Raw genomic sequence first — 22160 nt, forward strand, 5'->3', positions numbered from 1 at the left:
GTCGCAATAAACTCAAAGGCACGAAAGACAGTGTTGCAATTCATGTAGGATTTCATGTGACGTGCAATAATCTGCAGCAAAATTAAGCTAAGTATATGCTAAGTATAGTGCCACGATCTTGTGTACACACAAGATCGTGGCACTGGAAGGTTAATCAGACAGGGTGAATAATATGGTTGCACGGGCCTACTGTACTAGCACAGTAAGAACGGCGTGGCGCTATTGAGCTTGAAGTCACGACATTCATACAACTGCGAATACAGTGCACAGGCGAATACGCACAAACAAGACGTAGAACGTATATTGTGTACACAAAACGCACTGTGTGTGGGCGTCTACCCACGCATAACCAACCTGAAACGTATGTTGTGTGCGCAATGTACCTTTTTGTGAGGAAATACGCCCGGACACAAAGTATAAAGCATACTATGTACACAAAGTTTAACGTATGCTGTGTACACACTGCACACTAAGCGCGAGCGTATTCGCCCACCATAGTGTCCACTCGGAACACACGATTATTGTGGGTAAATTACTGTGGGCAAATACGTCCACAATCCGCTCTTCAAGATGGGCACATTGACATGTTAATTGAAGAACATGGTGTCGTGATCGGCCTGTGAAAGCGCATTAAACATGCAGGCAACAAAAGGCAGAGTAGTGCAGTTGGGACAGGTTGAGGCCAAATGATGTCAAAGAGGTTGATGCTCGTATGAATATGCTTCTGCAGTGCATGCGAAGTAAATGCCTCTTTAATGCCCAAGGAGGAAATCGCCTAGGACCACAAAAGAGGACAGGGACGGTTAATTCCACCGTTGCGCTAATGTGTTACATGGGCATTAATAATAATAATAATAACAATAACAATACATTCCCAGGATTTGGGGACATCTGTACATGGCGCCATCTTTTGGCGGCAGCAACGCCGTCCTGCCATAAATGAATGACAAATAGGCGAAAAAAATGATATCTCTTGAAAAAAGCTAGTTATCAAAAACGACTCCCGGTTCTATAGACCCTTTTCGAAAAAGGGCGCCCTTAGCGCCGCGCACGCAAACTACAGTCTGCCGCCATTGTGAGGGCACCGCAGCAGACGACGCAGGCTTCGGCAACGTGTCAGTGCGTGACATTTCAGCACCGCCGAATCGTGAACTGTCATAAACGTTTTTCGTAGAGACGGCGTGCTGCAATGGTGCAGACGTGCTGCGTTCCCATGTGCCACTATTGAGGATATCGCGACGAGAACAGCGATAAAGGTACGCGATATAACTTGAACAACAAACGCACGTGCTCTCTCTCCGTACGTGATGTCAAACGGACGTGCGGAAGGGCGCCGTTTTGTAAACGCGCTACAGAAACGGAGGTGCTTATTTCACAGCGCCATGTGCAGCCTTGCTTTTACGAATGAATAGTCTTCTCTCGAGTGCCTGCATGCGATGAAGTGCGATAGATTGTTTGTGCAGAAATACTGCGAGAGTTCGTAAGGCCAGCCAGAAAAATAAAAATGAAGTTGCGTACCGTTCATTTAGTAGCGACAGCACTCACATATCGTAAGCCACGTGTCAACATTTTTTAGTACATACAAACAGGGGCGTAGGGCGTAGGCAGAAATTTTTTTCGGAGGGGGGGGGGGGGTCACCACCTTGATCTGAAGTGGGGGCCGGGCAGGCAGATGTGGTCGAGTGCCATTTTGTGCTCTGTGTGCCATGGCAAAAAAAATTTCAGCGCCCCCCCCCCCTCCTGGGTACTCCACTGCATACAAATATACCCTACGCGCGGCTTCCGGAAAATTGTTGCGTGGGGTGGCTTGCGGCAGACAGGAATTTCACCGGTTGCGGTCGCACAGTTCCGCGACAGTGACGTCCTTCCTTTCCTTCGGTGAGAAGTTTGTAGTTTATAGCTTTCGGTGAGAAGTTTGTAGCTTCGGCGAGCCTTTTTTTGCTGGTCCGGGCGCGCACGCCAGTTGGCTGTGGTCACGGTCCCGCAACCGCGGCAGTCGATCCAAACTGCTCGTCCAACCCGTTGAAGGGTACAAAATGTTGCTCATTGTGCATCGGAAGCACCTCTGAAAGACCAACGGAGAGTACTAAGAGCTCGTTTAAGCACGAAAACTGTGAGATTTCAGCGGATGACACGGAGAACTAGCCGCCAACACAAACATCAGAACACTCACGCATTTGACTTCTCGCTTTCCATGCCCTCAAGATGGCGCTGGCTATCCCACGCTCCTTTGCGAAGCGAAACTGACGAAAAGCCCACCGTCTGGTGGCGTATTTATGAAAAGGGTCTATACAACAGAGGCCTACTGTCCAGGGAAGCCACACGCTTCCCTGGATAATTGAACACCGCCTATTAGAAACACATTAAACCCTCTCGCAAGCCAGGCGGTTGTAGTCAGACACTGTCATTTTAAAAGAATGTTCAAATAAGTCTCTGCTCTATAGAACCGGGAGGCGTTTATGATAACTAGCTTTATTTCGTCAGATATGATTTTTTTTCGCCTATTTCCCATTCAGTTACGGCAGGACACCGCTGTCACCGACGAGATGGCGCTACGTGCAGATGTCCCCAAATCCTGGTCATAATAATCAATCAATCAATCAATCAATCAATCAATGAATCAATCAATCAATCAATCAATCAATCAATCAATCAATCAATCAATCAATGATTTATTTAACGTGCCCAGGAACAACCGTAAGGTCTTTGTGCTGGCGCACGCAAAAAAAACAATAAAAATAAACTATACAATACAGACAGTCTTCAGAAATAAAAAGAGCAAATACACGTAGACAAAGAGAAATGAACACAAAAGGGGAGGAGTAAAATAAGACAACACGAGAAATATTGAAGGGGAATGAAAAATTAGATTGCATATATACAACTATGCGGAAAGACGGAGAAGGGAAGACTTTGTACATTGTGCCATACTATGTCAAAACAGTACAAAGCTCGGATAAAAACAATGATTGTGGACTATGAAAAATGTCAAGATCAAGAAAATTAACATTATAGAGACTTTGTATTCTGTGAACGGTAGAGTGTTGGAAGAAGCAGGCGGGTACATGAAACGGTCTGTTCTCTCTGGTTAACTTACGCGGAATTCGAAAATTAACACAATTGAGAAGTACAGGGCAGGATATGATACCGTGGACTAGCTTGTAAAGAAACAAGAGATCAGAACGATTTCGTCGGCAGTGAAGTGATGGCAATGATAATAATTCAGCAGTATTTGAACCAGATTTTTTAGCAAAGCGATGGTTATATATGCTAAGGAATTTTTTCTGGACTCGTTCAATGGTGTTACCGCTGGATTGAGCAATGCCATTCCATATCACGGACGCATACTCCAGTTGAGGAAGACATAGCGCGGTGTACAATTTTCGGAAGGGCATAGGAGAACGGAATTCTCTAGACAATCTGCAAACACAGCCTAGGGTGCGAAGACCCCGCAAAGCAACACGCTTAGCGTGAGCAGAAAAGTTTAACGTGCTATCAACAACAACACCAAGATCACTGATCTCATAAACCTTGCATAAGGACACAGAATTGACAGAGTATTGAAATGACACGCTAGATGTTTTGCGAGTGATAGACATGAATTTTGTCTTCGAGGCATTCAGAGAAAGGTTATTAGCGTTGCACCATTCGGAAAAAGAGCGCAAATCTGACTGCAGCAAGCGACAGTCGTTAACTGAATGAATTTCCTTAAAAATCTTGATGTCATCGGCATACAAGAGGAAAGAAGAATTACGAATGGCAAAAGAAACATCATTAACGTAAATTAAAAATAGGAGTGGGCCTAATACTGACCCTTGAGGGACCCCACTAGTCACTTTATACAAAGAAGATGATTGGCCATTTACCGCTACATAACAATATCTATTGAGCAGATAGCTCTGCAGGAGATTCACAACCGACAAGTCAACATCAAATTGCGCAAGTTTAACCATAATCAGTGTGTGGCTGACTACGTCAAAAGCCTTGCTCAGGTCACAGTAGAGTACGTCAACCTGTCCTCTCTGAGAAATAGGTGTGGAGATCTGCGTCATGAAACTAGCAAGATTTGTGGTAGTTGAGCGGCCAGCGAGAAAACCATGTTGATTAGGAATCAATGAGCTTTTAACACTAAAGACAATATTTTGTGAAGAGCCAGCTCGAAGATCTTTGATGTGGCACATAGTAGAGAAATCGGGCGATAATTAGAAACATCTGTTTTAGAGCCCGACTTAAATACTGGAAAAACACGAGCAGTTTTCCACATGCTAGGAAATGTGGAAGTGTCCAGGCAGTTATTAAATATCGTAGTCAGTACTGGGACAAATATACTACTATAAGCTTTTAGTATGGCGGAGGGGATGCCATCTGGGCCACATGATAAGGATGGTTTTAAGCACTTAATGCATTCGCAGATAAGATTTTCATCCAGCGACAAAGCACTGGGTGAGCGAACTGCCTTAGGCGGTCTGATATCAGTGCTAGAGTCTGAGGCCTTATAAACGGATGAGAAATGTGCGGCAAAACAGTCAGCGACGGCATGCACTTCTACCCCATTTGAGTCTAGTAGTCTGAAAGACTCTCCGCTTTTGCTGGACCGTTTACGTACATACTTCCAAAACTCAGCTGGCCTGTCAGAAGCGCTTTTTTCTAAGAATTCAATTATACGAACTATGATCCCGTTTATATAGGCGTTTAGCGAGAGTTCGAAAAAAGCTGAACTCTTCCTTCCACTCGCTCGATGGAGAACATTTAGATTTCCTGTGTGCGCGATCTTTATGCTTCAGTGCACTGATAAGTTCAGATGAGAACCAGTGGGGATATTTACGTTGTTTATGTGTGTATTGGGGAATAAAATTACGCATGCTGCTCAGTACAAGCTCCGCAAACTGATCAACCTGGTCATCAACATTTGGTTTGTCAGTAACCTGTGACCAGTCAACGGTGGACAAGTAATGATACAGGCCCGTGTAATCACCTCGCTTGAAAGCAAATCTTGGAGATCTGTTTACATAACTGCTGTAGCTCGTTGTTTCGGCTGATGCGGATAATCTTACGTTAAGTGGTGGGTGGAATTTGTCAGGACGTACAAGAGAGATGCTGGAGCGGGAAACTTCAAGGGGTTGATCGTTTGACACATTTGACACACACAGGTCTAAGACGTTGCCACTGGAATTGACGACTGAGTTAAGTTGCAGTAGGGAATTAAACGCCAGAAAGTCCAAGAGCAGGCTGCACTTTTTCTCTATGAAATGATTGTAATGAGAAAAGGTAAGCGTACTCCAGTCAATTCCAGGTACATTGAAATCCCCAAGAACAATAATTCTGTGTCCACTATGAGAAGATATCACAAGTTCAATAGAAGACATCACATCATGAAACGAGGCAGGGGAAATGCTGGGTAGTAAATAGAAACATCCAATCAACAATTTTTCACGGCGCTCAAGGTTGATTTCTAGCCAGATCGATTCTTCGATGGTTTCTAGGCCTTTCCGTCTAACGGATTTCAGTGAATTGTCAATGGCAATCAGCACGCCACCGCCTTTCTGTTTGGTTTCACTGAAATCTCGGTCACTGCGGAAGGTGGTGTAGGTCGGGGGAAAAAAGTCAGATGAGGGAATTTCAGTGCCGAGCCAGGTTTCAGAGATAGCAATAATAGGAAAAGCAGACGAAAGAACATTAGAGAAAAACTCGAGTGTCTTGGTACGCAGACCCCCGAGCATTTTGGTAGAATATGTCTACGTCACACAGCACTTTGGATTCCAGTCACTATCTCAGAGGGATGAAGCATGTCATCGCGCAGCTCCCCACGAAATGGCTTGAAGAGGCATCCGAGGGGCCACATCGAAGGGTAATTCAGGCGTTGTAGTGTTTCCTCGTCAACTTCAATATAGAATGAAGAATATGACTGGAACTTTGTTTGAAGTCGCCGGCAGGAGATGGGAGACAGATCCAATGAAGCAATATGTTTTTTAATGTCAGCAGTAGTGGTGTCCGGGCTCAGCTTCGTAACAAAAATGGCCTTTGGCCATTGTGGCCTTTGTGGCCGTTGAGCTACAGATATAGTGGATGTTTTCATAACTCCGAACGAGGCGGGTTTCTTCTTTCTTTCACCCTCAGTCACCGCTGCAGAAGAGGCTGTCACAGGCATCACACTGACACGCTCCGACGTGTCTACGTCAGCTGGCGGCGAAGTCGAAGATGAAAGAATTTTGGAGAGGGGTTGTTCGGAGAACGCAGGTTGCTTGGAGGTCACAGACGGGTCAACGGTCACATGCGCTGGGGGCTTCACAGGTGCCTTCACTGCCACGGCGGCCGTGCAGCGCGTCAGCTCCTCACGCAGGAAGCGGACCTCTGCACGAAGGGAGGCGACCACGCGAGCTTGTTGTTCAACACCGCGGGAATGATCCTTACGGAGCCGCTCGTTGTCTTCGCGTAGTTGGGATACCTCGTCGCTGAGGAACGAGATTCCCTCCAATGCGTCGAGGAGGAGGCGGCGCAGCCCGGCGAGTTTGTCACCCGGAGGGGTACACGTGGAGAGGGAACCGGTTTGAGAACTGCAAACTCACCGCTGCACCCCGACGAGCTACTTTCGCTAGGCTTACCAGAAGCACGGCTCAGATCACATAAATTGCAGCAAAATGAGCGCGATCCAGACTTCAGGAGTTGCAGCTCTTCATCAGGCCAGGTTACACATTTCGCATGAACGCGTTTAGAGCAACTTTCACAGCGGAAAAACTGCTGCTTACCGAAAAACGGGCAGGAGCATAGCAAGCATGCATCCCGACTGGGAGCCATGGTGCGGGACTAAGATAATAATAATAATGTATTATTATTATTATTATTATTATTATTATTATTATTATTATTATTATTATTATTATTATTATTATTATTATTATTATTATTATTATTATTATTATTATTATTATTATTATTATTATTATTATTATTGTTGTTGTTATTATTATTATTATTATTGATGATGTTTCTTTTGCCATTCGTAATTCTTCTTTCCTCTTGTATGCCGATGACATCAAGATTTTTAAGGAAATTCATTCAGTTAACGACTGTCGCTTGCTGCAGTCAGATTTGCGCTCTTTTTCCGAATGGTGCAACGCTAATAACCTTTCTCTGAATGCCTCGAAGACAAAATTCATGTCTATCACTCGCAAAACATCTAGCGTGTCATTTCAATACTCTGTCAATTCTGTGTCCTTATGCAAGGTTTATGAGATCAGTGATCTTGGTGTTGTTGTTGATAGCACGTTAAACTTTTCTGCTCACGCTAAGCGTGTTGCTTTGCGGGGTCTTCGCACCCTAGGCTGTGTTTGCAGATTGTCTAGAGAATTCCGTTCTCCTATGCCCTTCCGAAAATTGTACACCGCGCTATGTCTTCCTCAACTGGAGTATGCGTCCGTGATATGGAATGGCATTGCTCAATCCAGCGGTAACACCATTGAACGAGTCCAGAAAAAATTCCTTAGCATATATAACCATCGCTTTGCTAAAAAATCTCGTTCAAATACTGCTGAATTATTATCATTGCCATCACTTCACTGCCGACGAAATCGTTCTGATCTCTTGTTTCTTTACAAGCTAGTCCACGGTATCATATCCTGCCCTGTACTTCTCAATTGTGTTAATTTTCGAATTCCGCGTAAGTTAACCAGAGAGAACAGACCGTTTCATGTACCCGCCTGCTTCTTCCAACACTCTACCGTTCACAGAATACAAAGTCTCTATAATGTTAATTTTCTTGATCTTGACATTTTTCATAGTCCACAATCATTGTTTTTATCCGAGCTTTGTACTGTTTTGACATAGTATGGCACAGTGTACAAAGTCTTCCCTTCTCCGTCTTTCCGCATAGTTGTATATATGCAATCTAATTTTTCATTCCCCTTCAATATTTCTCGTGTTGTCTTATTTTACTCCTCCCCTTTTGTGTTCATTTCTCTTTGTCTACGTGTATTTGCTCTTTTTATTTCTGAAGACTGTCTGTATTGTATAGTTTATTTTTATTGTTTTTTTTTGCGTGCGCCTGCACAAAGACCTTACGGTTGTTCCTGGGCACGTTAAATAAATGATTGATTGATTGATTGATTATTATTATTATTATTATTATTATTCACAAAGACCTCACGGTTGTTCCTGGGCACGTTAAATAAATGATTGATTGATTGATTATTATTATTATTATTATTATTATTATTATTATTATTATTATTATTATTATTATTATTATTATTATTATTATTATTATTATTATTATTATTATTATTATTATGCATTTTCACATTATGTCAATCCCGTGAAGGACTGTCACCGGATGGCACCTCTGCAAGTTATACAATAATGCAGGTAATAGAAGGGATACAGTTGTCAAATTATAGTAAATGTGCACGAAAGCTTGGCAGTGTTAATAAAAGTGCATAAGGCAGAATTTGCCCTTATAAAGACGTAACAATGGTCAGAAAACTAGCGAAATTTTCTCAAGTTACATTATCATCTTGACTAAAAAGCAAGCGAAAACATCCTTTTTGCGAGCACCCGATATCGTGTACAAACTGGTAGGACACACGAAAACTCTACAGCTTCACTTTGAGCAACAGAATAGAAAAGAAAAGCGTATCCTTCTTGGACCTCACTCACATACTCGGAACTTATTGAAACGAAGGCGCTTTTTGGGGAACAGTGAGGCCATGCAGAGCCGTCGAGGAGGTCTAAGCTTGAACTTCCGGTTAAGCTAGTGGCGAGACGAACGACAGCAAAATAACCTGTGGTGAAGGCTGGAATAAAGGTGGCCTTGCTGCGTGTCTGCTAAAGAAACGAAAAAAAAAGATAGGAAAAAAGAGCCAACGGGACAGGCAAAGGAAGTGCCTGTCAGGAGTGTAGGGTTGAAAAGGTTTCGCAAATGCAACAGTTTCCTGTGGAGTGCGGTTCCGTTATACGTCCGGTGGATAGAGTTTCTGAGAGTTTTTAATATCTTCAGAAACCGGAAACTCGGTCGCGTTGCCGCGGCTGCACAGGAAGTCACATGGTCTAGCCGAAGAAGAGTGGTGGACAATGATACAGTGTACTCATAGAGTTTAAGGGCTTCGGAACTAAGCCACAGCTTGCGGCGACACGCTCATCATCTACATACTGCGTGGTACAGTGTTGCTATATCTCTAGCAGTACAATGTCTTTTTTTTTTATTTGATAATGCGTGGAACTGCAAGGAAAGATTACGAGGGGGGTGTTTATGCAAGCCCTCGACGTCAACACGTGGAAGACCCAAGGCCCGGTCGGCGAAGGCTCTGTAGAAGAATCAATAAAGTTGTTACCAACCAAGCAAGTTTAGCTACAACAATTCACTGAGATAGAGAGTCGCTGGTAGAAAGCAGAATAACTGAAAACCAAGAATCTACCTGTATCTATTGAAGCAAACGAAGCATTCCGACGCCCTTCCGAAGTTTTTAACTGATGGGAGTTTTATATGAACATGAGTGTTCTTAAACGAAGGCGCGAAGGCCTTGTGATGTTGTATTTTAGGATCGTCACGCCGCAGAGCGTGTGACGCGTTGCAGATGGAGGAGACGTTGGCTGATTGTACAAAGCACACGACAATTATATTTGGACGCACACACACACGAAATACATAAAGTGAAAACGTACAACTACAGCCGATCGTCCCACGTGGCGGTGCTAGTCCGGGAAGTGGTGCGCTGCTAGCGTCCTGGTGGTGACGTAGTCGTGCGTGGTCGGGCGTGGTAGCGACGTCGCAGCAGCAAAGGTGATGGGGCGAGTGGATGACCCACCACTCGGTACACGGTAGCCGTCAATGTCGGTAGCTCCCCGCGTCTCTTCAGCTCCAGGCGAAGATCCCGCGACGCTCGCTGTCCTGACGACGCCCGGCAGGATGAACCACGCGCGTAGATGCGGGTTCCCCGACACAGGAGGCCACGAACAGATCTGGCGATGTGAAGAACGTGAGGCGCTCGCTGTCCCGAAGACAGGCGCCTCTGTGCGCGAACCCCGCTCGTCGATGCGGGTTCGGTGGACCTCTGGCCTGTTCCGACCGTGTTCCAAGAGTGACTAGACTGCGCGAGCCCTTTTTCTTCGCTTCTGAAGCACGAGCTGTTTCTTCTTCCTCGGCTTCCAGCGATCGGCCGCTCCGTCGTCTGCTCTCGCTGGGTCGCCTTTTCGTGCTTCTTCACAGGCCTCCATCTTTTTTTTTCGACGTAGCCATCTTAGCAAAACAGGGGAGCTGCTGATATGTGATCGATGACGCGCACAGTCAGATGCGAATCGGAACGTTGTAAAGGTCGGCGCCCTGGTATGTAATACGGCAATTCGACTACTGGGGGCTTTCTGACCACAAACGATGCTTCTGTGGGCATCAATACGCGCTTTCTAAACTTATGCAGCGTATGATAAGCGTCCCTTTCCCTACTTTTCAGACCACGTTATTCATTTGTCTTGGAAGGGGGTTTATTGAACGACGTCGGGTAGCAGGCAGAAAGCCGGCACAGCGAAAAACAGTCCAACAGGCTCGGCGCCAACAGCTTCCGATCAGAGCTCCCGATCAGGGGACGACGCAGCAGATCGAGAATGAGGCGATTATATAGAAACAGCAGAACGTTTAGCCTTTCTGTGTAGACAGATATGGCGATGCAGAACTCGTGTGTACCCTGCACAGAAGTGCGCTTGAATATTAACGCACGATATAGTACCTCTAAATACTTACTTCAAAAACGGGAAGACGCTTGAGCTTCGCATTGAAGAGTAGAACGCGATTGCGTAATTAGGCCCCGTTCGCATCGCCTTCTCAATCGCTGGTCTAGCTTCACTTCTTGCTGGACACAGTGCCGCAAGGAAAGGAACGTCTGAGCGCATAACCTTGGCCGCTTCAAACTATCCTCGAATGCCCTCACCAAGCACAGTTGCGAAGTGTCCAGTACGCCATAAATCTTCCTTTTGCGAATAGGCGAAGTACTCTATACTACGCGTCCGTAAGGAAACACGAGCACCCGTGCAGCTGCACACTTCGTTGATGCTATTACGGACGCTTTGTAATTGGTGGGCCTTTACACCAACCGCTCGTTGCGCAATTCGCATGTTTTGACTCCTGGTGCAATTCTACGATCCTTCCACGCGATATTACATGCGTTAAAGAGACTCCTCGCATGATATTCGTGTAGGGTTTTTCCCGAAATAGTTTCAAGCGCTGACTTGGCTATGTGGTGAAACACCTGCTTGCTACGCAGAAATCCTATTTTCTATTCTCACTCGGACAGGAGATATTTAGTATTCATTCATTTATTGGCATCTACTTTGAATTTTCGCTCGGGACAACGCTGACTTTTCGCTCACAACCAATGACAACGGCGCCGAAACCGGAATTTCTGTGAAACGAGCTCTTTAGCGCTGTCGCGTTAATATATGCTATAGCGCCACACTATACGCTGGAAAAGGAATTGCGTCAGTACCCCAAGGAATAGAGCGAAGGTGAGAATAGAAGGCATACTCTCGATTTGTTCTTCCTTCTTTCGTGGCATATGTGAGGGATATTATTTATGTTATTAAATAAGTTCCCTCACTATATCCACATACGTGACAGAATACGTGCCACAGGGATGTCGAATGACGCTGACTAGATTAAAGTGGCACAGTTTCTAGGAATTCCTTAGCTACAACCAACAGTAACAACGAAAAGTTAGTGTATTCGGTTCTTTCTGTGTACGTTTGAAAATCTAAGTAAAGGGTGCCCACTGGAAAATGAGGACGAAAGCACAGATGGCACCAAAAGTAAGGTCGCTTTGCAGCCTCATTAGGGCTCCATATGGCAAGCTTTTATAGCGCATAGCTCTTTTTGGCTACCGTGAACGTAGGGGGACCCTGTTGAGTGCGTCATCATCTCCATTTCGGGTATTTTCAACGCAACCTAGTTTCGTATTCATATGGACTTCCAACTGCGTAAGCCAACTTTCTGCTCCGTAGAGTTTTCCTATCGGCATACGCATGATTCAGCTTTTTTCCAGCAGGTTCTGCTCTCATAGTTTCTCCATCCCAGTCGTGGAACGAACTCGCACGCTCGAACAAACGAACTTTCTTCATGGAACAAAAATTTACTTGCCTCCGCACTGCAATGAACCCGTCTGGTTGCGACGAGGTGACACAGCGTGGGTTTCGTCCCTCCCCGAATACTATTCGCCTTTCCATATGCAAAGACGCAGCAAATGTCATCGACTAGCAATGCACATTATAGAAATAAGACATGCATTTGCATATGTATGTGCATCTCTATAGCAACAGCGAATGAGCAAGCCTACGCGCTTTCACCGGAATTTTTTCGATTTACTTAGCGATGAAGCCAGACGGGTGCCAATGATGAGAAACAACACAATCCCGTCGGATGGAGTACAAGCACTTCGAGCGATATCTTCGCAGAATCGTGGACCTAGAGTAAATTGCGGCCCTTGCATGCCTTGCAACGCAAAGAAAACTTGGTGAACGTACTAATAAAGAGAAGAAAAAGCAATTCGCGTCATTGGAGAAGAACATTTTGCTACGTATTGGGAATATGGGTTGGTTGGGCTTTTTTCAACCGAAGGGGGGCCAATATGTTCGCGCATGAAAGGCGCCCTTTGGTTATCCACAAACCAAGAGCTCTCTATGTGGAAGCTCCTACACGATACGCAATGTCGTTTTCGCCATGATGATCATCGCAGGCGCTGAAGAAAGAAAGACGTACCGGAGACTGTAAACAGCATATTTGCTGAAGTCACGGGCTTGTCGAAAACTTGTCTGATCTGGGATAAATCATAGTAAAAAGAAAATGAACCAATAGGAACACCGTCAGCGAGAAGATTCTAGCTAATTAAAAAACCTATCTTTATTTTTGCATCGGTTGCACACTTGCTGTGAGTTTTCACAATCGTCTGAGAATACAATCGACATAGAAGGAAAATAAGTAAGTAGATGGCTTTCGCCTTCGAGTTGTCTTAGACAAACGCGTAAGGGACTGTTAAACGTTTGCGGTAATAACTATACGAACACATGAGACCCGCTGAAGCTGTCGGCGCTGACAGGGTATACGTAGGGCTCTGTGTTTTGGGATAAATTCGAAAAAAATCCGATAAACACCCGCTGCTAAAATTTTTGACAATTCGGATTTATCCGATAAGCTCCGATTTTAATAGGGCATTTTAAACGTTCAAAGGGCATTTTCAATGCTGGCAATCATCAATAGAAAGGAGCGCACATCCATCAGCGGCAGCAACCTCGTAAAGTGCGCTTGCGTCTATTACAACAAGCTTTACGGTTAGAAGATGACTTTTAAGGGCTCGTTTTTCTTTATTAGACACAATATTAATGAGAACTAACAGACAATATTGCCAAGGAAAGTAAAGGGGGTGTTATTTCTAGTAATTATAATATAAATGTGAAGAAAGTGAAGTGGACGAAAAGAGGTTGTAATACGAACAAACGTGGGTGTTTTGTATTCAAGTATTTGTGCATATATGCATATGTGTTTGCGCGTTGAAACCTTACAGACAACTAAAATACACTTAGTGTGTTTACATGTTTTGGTGTTCAGACATCATTTCTTCTAAGATTTCGGAGTATTCCGAATAATAATAATAATAATAATAATAATAATAATAATCAATCAATCAATCAATCATTTATTTAACGTGCCCAGGAACAACCGTAAGGTCTTTGTGCAGGCGCACGCAAAAAAAAAAACAATAAAAATAAACTATACAATACAGACAGTCTTCAGAAATAAAAAGAGCAAATACACGTAGACAAAGAGAAATGAACACAAAAGGGGAGGAGTAAAATGAGACAACACGAGAAATATTGAAGGGGAATGAAAAATTAGATTGCATATATACAACTATGCGGAAAGACGGAGAAGGGAAGACTTTGTACATTGTGCCATACTATGTCAAAACAGTACAAAGCTCGGATAAAAACAATGATTGTGGACTATGAAAAATGTCAAGATCAAGAAAATTAACATTATAGAGACTTTGTATTCTGTGAACGGTAGAGTGTTGGAAGAAGCAGGCGGGTACATGAAACGGTCTGTTCTCTCTGGTTAACTTACGCGGAATTCGAAAATTAACACAATTGAGAAGTACAGGGCAGGATATGATACCGTGGACTAGCTTGTAAAGGAACAAGAGATCAGAACGATTTCGTCGGCAGTGAAGTGATGGCAATGATAATAATTCAGCAGTATTTGAACGAGATTTTTTAGCAAAGCGATGGTTATATATGCTAAGGAATTTTTTCTGGACTCGTTCAATGGTGTTACCGCTGGATTGAGCAATGCCATTCCATATCACGGACGCATACTCCAGTTGAGGAAGACATAGCGCGGTGTACAATTTTCGGAAGGGCATAGGAGAACGGAATTCTCTAGACAATCTGCAAACACAGCCTAGGGTGCGAAGACCCCGCAAAGCAACACGCTTAGCGTGAGCAGAAAAGTTTAACGTGCTATCAACAACAACACCAAGATCACTGATCTCATAAACCTTGCATAAGGACACAGAATTGACAGAGTATTGAAATGACACGCTAGATGTTTTGCGAGTGATAGACATGAATTTTGTCTTCGAGGCATTCAGAGAAAGGTTATTAGCGTTGCACCATTCGGAAAAAGAGCGCAAATCTGACTGCAGCAAGCGACAGTCGTTAACTGAATGAATTTCCTTAAAAATCTTGATCTCATCGGCATACAAGAGGAAAGAAGAATTACGAATGGCAAAAGAAACATCATTAACGTAAATTAAAAATAGGAGTGGGCCTAATACTGACCCTTGAGGGACCCCACTAGTCACTTTATACAAAGAAGACGTTTGGCCATTTGCCGCTACATAACAATATCTATTGAGCAGATAGCTCTGCAGGAGATTCACAACCGACAAGTCAACATCAAATTGCGCAAGTTTAACCATAATCAGTGTGTGGCTGACTACGTCAAAAGCCTTGCTCAGGTCACAGTAGAGTACGTCAACCTGTCCTCTCTGAGAAATAGGTGTGGAGATCTGCGTCATGAAACTAGCAAGATTTGTGGTAGTTGAGCGGCCAGCGAGAAAACCATGTTGATTAGGAATCAATGAGCTTTTAACACTAAAAGACAATATTTTGTGAAGAGCCAGCTCGAAGATCTTTGATGTGGCACATAGTAGAGAAATCGGGCGATAATTAGAAACATCTGTTTTAGAGCCCGACTTAAATACTGGGAAAACACGAGCAGTTTTCCACATGCTAGGAAATGTGGAAGTGTCCAGGCAGTTATTAAATATCGTAGTCAGTACTGGGACAAATATACTACTATAAGCTTTTAGTATGGCGGAGGGGATGCCATCTGGGCCACATGATAAGGATGGTTTTAAGCACTTAATGCATTCGCAGATAAGATTTTCATCCAGCGACAAAGCACTGGGTGAGCGAACTGCCTTAGGCGGTCTGATATCAGTGCTAGAGTCTGAGGCCTTATAAACGAATAATAATAATAATAATCATCATAATAATAATAATAATAATAATAATAATAATAATAATAATAATAATAATAATAATAATAATAATAATAATAATAATAATAATATTAATCAATCAACCAATCAATCAATGATTTATTTAACGTGCCTAGGAACAACCGTAAGGTCTTTGTGCTGGCGCACGCAAAAAAAACAATAAAAATAAACAATACAATACAGACAGTTTTCAGAAATAAAAAGAGCAAAAACACGCAGACAAAGAGAAATGAACACAAAAGGGGAGGAGTAAAATAAAACAACACGAGAAATATTGACGGGGCATAAAAAATTAGATTGCATATATACAACTATGTGGAAAGACTGAGAAGGGAAGACTTTGTACATTGTGCCACACTATGTCAAAACAGTGCAAAGCTCGGATAAAAACAATGATTGTGGGCTATGAAAAACGTCAAGATCAAGAAAATTAACATTATAGAGACTTTGTATTCTGTGAACGGTAGAGTGTTGGAAGAAGCAGGCGGGTACATGAAATGGTCTGTTCTCTCTGGTTAACTTACGCGGAATTCGAAAATTAACACAATTGAGAAGTACAGGGCAGGATATGATACCGTGGACTAGCTTGTAAAGAAACAAGAGATCAGAACGATTTCGTCGGCAGTGAAGTGATGGCAATGATAATAATTCAGCAGTACTTGAACGAGATCCAGAGTCATTTTTAGCAAAGCGATGGTTATATATGCTGAGGAATTTTTTCTGGACTCGTTCAATGGTGTTACCGCTGGATTGAGCAATGCCATTCCATATCACGGACGCATACTCAAGTTGCGGAAGACATATTGCCGTGTACAATTTGTGTAGGGCCATGGGAGACCTGAATTCTCGAGATATTCTACAAACACATCCGAGAGAACGAAGGCCCCGCATAGCAGCACGCTTAACGTGAGAAGAAAAGTTTAACGCGCTGTCAACAACAACACCAAGATCACTGATTTCATAAACCTTGCATAACGGCACAGAATTGACAGAGTATTGAAACGACACGCTAGATGTTTTGCGAGTGATAGACATGAATTTAGTCTTCGAGGTATTCAGAGAAAGGTTATTACCGTCGCACCATTCGGAAAAAGAGCGCAAGTCTGACTGCAGCAAGCGACAGTCGTTAACTGAATGAATTTCCTTAAAAATCTTGATGTCATCGGCATACAAGAGGAAAGAAGAATTACGAATGGCAAAAGAAACATCATTAACGTAAATTAAAAATAGGAGTGGGCCTAATACCGACCCTTGAGGGACCCCACTAGTCACTTTATACAAAGAAGACGTTTGGCCATTTACGGCAACATAACAATATCTATTGAGCAGATAGCTCTGCAGGAGATTCACAACTGACAAGTCAACATCAAAGTGCGCAAGTTTAATCATAATCAGCGTGTGGCTGACTACGTCAAAAGCCTTGCTCAGGTCACAGTAAATTACGTCAACCTGTCCTCTCTGAGAAATAGGTGTGGAGATCTGCGTCATGAAACTAGCAAGATTTGTGGTAGTTGAGCGGCCAGCGAGAAAACCATGTTGATTAGGAATCAATGAGTTTTTCACACTAAAAGACAATATGTCGTGGAGAGCCAGCTCGAAGATCTTTGATGTGGCACATAGTAGAGAAATCGGGCGATAATTAGAAGCATCTGTTTTAGAGCCCGACTTAAATACTGGAAAAACACGAGCAGTTTTCCACATGCTTGGAAATGTGGAAGTGTCCAGGCAGTTATTAAATATCGTAGTTAGTACTGGGACAAATATACTACCATAAGCTTTTAGTATGGCGGAGGGGATGCCATCTGGCCCACATGATAAGGACGGTTTTAAGCGCTTAATGCATTCGCAGATAAGATTTTCATCCAGCGACAAAGCACTGGATGAGCTAACCGCCTTGGGCTGTTGTCTGATATCAGTGCTAGAGTCTGAGGCCTTATAAACGGATGAGAAATGCGTGGCAAAACAGTCAGCGACTGCATGCACTTCTACCCCATTTGAGTCCAGTAGTCTGAAGGACTCTCCGCTTTTGCTGGACCGTTTACGTACATACTTCCAAAACTCAGCCGGCCTGTCAGAGGCGCTTTTTTCTAAGAATTCAATATACGAACTATGATCCCGTTTATATAGGCCTTTAGAGAGAGTTCGAAGGAAGCTGAACTCTTCCCTCCACTCGCTGGATGGAGAACATTTAGATTTCCTGTGTGCGTGATCTTTATGCTTCAGTGCACTGACAAGTGCACTGAAGCATAAAGCATAATAATAATAATAATAATAATAATAATAATAATAATAATAATAATAATAATAATAATAATAATAATAATAATAATAATAATAATATTAATAATAATAATAATAATAATAATAATAATAATAATAATAATAATCAATCAATGATTTATTTAACATGCCCAGGAACAACCGTAAGGTCTTTGTGCTGGCGCACGCAAAAAAAAACAATAAAAATAAACAATACAATCCAGAAAGTTTTCAGAAATAAAAAGAGCAAAAACACGTAGACAAAGAGAAATGAACACAAAAGGGGAGGAGTAAAATAAGACAACACGAGAAATATTGACGGGGCATAAAAAATTAGATTGCATATATACAACTATGTGGAAAGACTGAGAAGGGAAGACTTTGTACATTGTGCCACACTATGTCAAAACAGTGCAAAGCTCGGATAAAAACAATAATAATAATAATAATAATAATAATAATAATAATAATAATAATAATAATAATAATAATAATAATAATAATAATAATAATAATAATAATAATAATAATAATAATAATAATAATAATAATCAATCAATCAATCAATCAATCATTTATTTAACGTGCCCAGGAACAACCGTAAGGTCTTTGTGCAGGCGCACGCAAAAAAACAATAAAAATAAACTATACAATACAGACAGTCTTCAGAAATAAAAAGAGCAAATACACGTAGACAAAGAGAAATGAACACAAAAGGGGAGGAGTAAAATAAGACAACACGAGAAATATTGAAAGGGAATGAAAAATTAGATTGCATATATACAACTATGCGGAAAGACGGAGAAGGGAAGACTTTGTACACTGTGCCATACTATGTCAAAACAGTACAAAGCTCGGATAAAAACAATGATTGTGGACTATGAAAAATGTCAAGATCAAGAAAATTAACATTATAGAGACTTTGTATTCTGTGAACGGTAGAGTGTTGGAAGAAGCAGGCGGGTACATGAAACGGTCTGTTCTCTCTGGTTAACTTACGCGGAATTCGAAAATTAACACAATTGAGAAGTACAGGGCAGGATATGATACCGTGGACTAGCTTGTAAAGAAACAAGAGATCAGAACGATTTCGTCGGCAGTGAAGTGATGGCAATGATAATAATTCAGCAGTATTTGAACGAGATTTTTTAGCAAAGCGATGGTTATATATGCTAAGGAATTTTTTCTGGACTCGTTCAATGGTGTTACCGCTGGATTGAGCAATGCCATTCCATATCACGGACGCATACTCCAGTTGAGGAAGACATAGCGCGGTGTACAATTTTCGGAAGGGCATAGGAGAACGGAATTCTCTAGACAATCTGCAAACACAGCCTAGGGTGCGAAGACCCCGCAAAGCAACACGCTTAGCGTGAGCAGAAAAGTTTAACGTGCTATCAACAACAACACCAAGATCACTGATCTCATAAACCTTGCATAAGGACACAGAATTGACAGAGTATTGAAATGACACGCTAGATGTTTTGCGAGTGATAGACATGAATTTTGTCTTCGAGGCATTCAGAGAAAGGTTATTAGCGCTGCACCATTCGGAAAAAGAGCGCAAATCTGACTGCAGCAAGCGACAGTCGTTAACTGAATGAATTTCCTTAAAAATCTTGATGTCATCGGCATACAAGAGGAAAGAAGAATTACGAATGGCAAAAGAAACATCATTAACGTAAATTAAAAATAGGAGTGGGCCTAATACTGACCCTTGAGGGACCCCACTAGTCATTTTATACAAAGAAGACGTTTGGCCATTTACCGCTACATAACAATATCTATTGAGGGAGTGGGGTTCGGCGGTTCTCGTTACGGTAGCTGGCTCCCGCCGTCCGTCCCCATAGCCGATGATTTCCAGTGAGGAGGCGCGTTCTTTCAAGAAGGAACGTAGATTTATTTACATGGTTAAGAGATTGGAGTGAAAAGAGAGAGCAGAGAAATAACGTCAAAAGTCTTCGGCTTTTATAGCCCCGAGACCGTCACTGCAGAAGCACGGGCAAACCGGTGTCAGCGTCTTCCGCCAATCCGGTGACCTGTCGTCTTGGCGACCGGCCTCCCGAAAGGAGGCAAAGAGTCACACAATACACTCGCCACGCCCCGAAGACTCGTAGGTGAGAAGGTCGGCGAGGAGTTTCAGTCCAAACGGGAAAGGGCCGATGACCTCCGCTTCCACTGCCAGTAATACTTGGAAGAAGCGTTGAATGATGGCTGCCTCGGGTGAAGGCCCCACCTGGGTTGGTGGGAGCGTCTTCAACGGCGCAGTCCCACGCTGACCAAAACGCACGATAAAGCGGGTGTGTCGAATTTCGGAAAACACGCAGACCGCTCCCTCCGGCACGGGTTAATTTTCCCTGCTGCGGTATGGTAGAAGGCAGATGTGACTGGGTGAGAAACTCTCCCGCGGTGCTATCTCACGCAGAGAACAAGAAGCCAAAAAGGGGTCTCCGAATTCCGACGTCCTTTTTCCGGGAAATCCGTCCACGGCGACCTGCTCGCTCGCTCGGCATAGGCTCCTCCAGGAAGAATTGGCATTCCTGCCTCCGTCTAAGCGCCGATACGGGGGGAAAGGCAGCATCCTGGCAGACAGCTGTACGCTCAATGGCGTCTGCCCCGATGAATTTTCAGGCCAAATGTAACAGCTCCTCCGCCGCCCGGAAAATCTCGACTGGCCAGCGCTCACAACCGCTGGGCACGAAGAGAAAGGCTGGTGACGAGGACGACGTCCTGTCTTGGTACCGCAACTGCGAACTCGCAACAAACTCCCAAACCACCTCACAATGATCGACAGCAGCAAAGCGAACCACACAACACAATGCCATGCCGTGATCAAGCGCCTTGGACTCGCTAAAAACTCTCCAGGCTTCTCAAGACACACAAATAAATGAAAAACCCGCTACTCTAAAATTTTGGCAGAATTTCGTGCCGCCAAAGCTACAACACTCATGGATGAGGAGATGCCTACAAGATGGATCATTTGGTCGCCCAAGCAAAACAACATCAAAAGCAGATATGATCTGGCTCTAGATCCCTGAAACAACCAATTTTAAAACAAGTCTGCTCCTACCATCCGCACTGCTATGTAGCGTTACCTTCTCAAATCTAACTACACGAAAAACAACCAACAACACAGCTTTCACACGAAGGCTGCCTAAAACCTACAGAAGATATCTGTGCGTATTCCCTACGCTCACTCAAAACAAACTCAAAACGTAGCCGCTATTACCTACTTGAGACACAACCTGACGTACTCGCAAACTCTTTCACAACAGATTCAGCTGCGTCAAACAACTGTCTGAAACGTGTCCCTATCCTTAAGGTTCGGTAAAGCGTAACGCTCAGCTTACGTGATCACACGACCTGTAAGCCATCAATGAATGTAAACAAAATAGAGGGAATAAACATCGCGTACTAATATGCTCGTGTGGTCAATGCTACCCGTCCCTGAGAGCCGCTCTGATAATGAACGCACTGCGCTCTGCTGTGCTCTTTAGCTCTACACTGCTCGTATTCATAGAGCGCTGAAACATTAAACCACCCAATTAGCCATACGCCGCATCCCTAGAATCTTAACTTCTCTAAACACGCGACAGAACCTAAATGTTCACGAAAAACGACACGCAAAGAAAATAACTCTTGAGGCCGTACACCTCGGGAGCACCTGACGTAATCTGAGTTAGATTCGTGCAGAATATCTGGCCCAACATGCTTGTCAATCCTGACAGTGGTCCACTAAAACAGCCACATTCAGCGCCAAACCTGAGCATTTCAAAAACCGCTTTGGTTTTACTCTAAAACCTTCGTCAAAATTGCTCATTTGCCCCCTTAAAATGGGTGACGGTGTACTACTTCGCGCTATACATAAAAACACAAACAAGTGAAATTCAGTTCCGCTCGACAAACGCTACTACTGCTTCACAAATAGCGGTCGCACCAATTTGCACTCATGACTACCGCGACTTCATCTTACGCGGTCGGCTCACTTCCGTGCGGGTCACAGCTTCCGCACAATGCTTATAGGCTCAAAAAAGGAACACATACATCGCTTAAAAATACCAAAAAGTAAGATACTGATAATAACAATAATAATAATAATAATAATAATAATAATAATAATAATAATAATAATAATAATAATAATAATAATAATAATAATAATCAATCAATCAACGATTTATTTAACATGCCCAGGAACAACCGTAAGGTCATTGTGCTGGCGCACGCAAAAAAAACAATAAGAATAAACAATACAATACAGACAGTTTTCAGAAATAAAAAGCAAAAACACGTAGACAAAGCGAAATGAACACAAAAGGGGAGGAGTAAAATAAGACAATACGAGAAATATTGACGGGGCAT

The sequence above is a fragment of the Rhipicephalus sanguineus genome, chromosome 3 (genome assembly GCF_013339695.2).
Source record: "Rhipicephalus sanguineus isolate Rsan-2018 chromosome 3, BIME_Rsan_1.4, whole genome shotgun sequence".
NCBI lineage: Eukaryota > Metazoa > Arthropoda > Arachnida > Ixodida > Ixodidae > Rhipicephalus > Rhipicephalus sanguineus.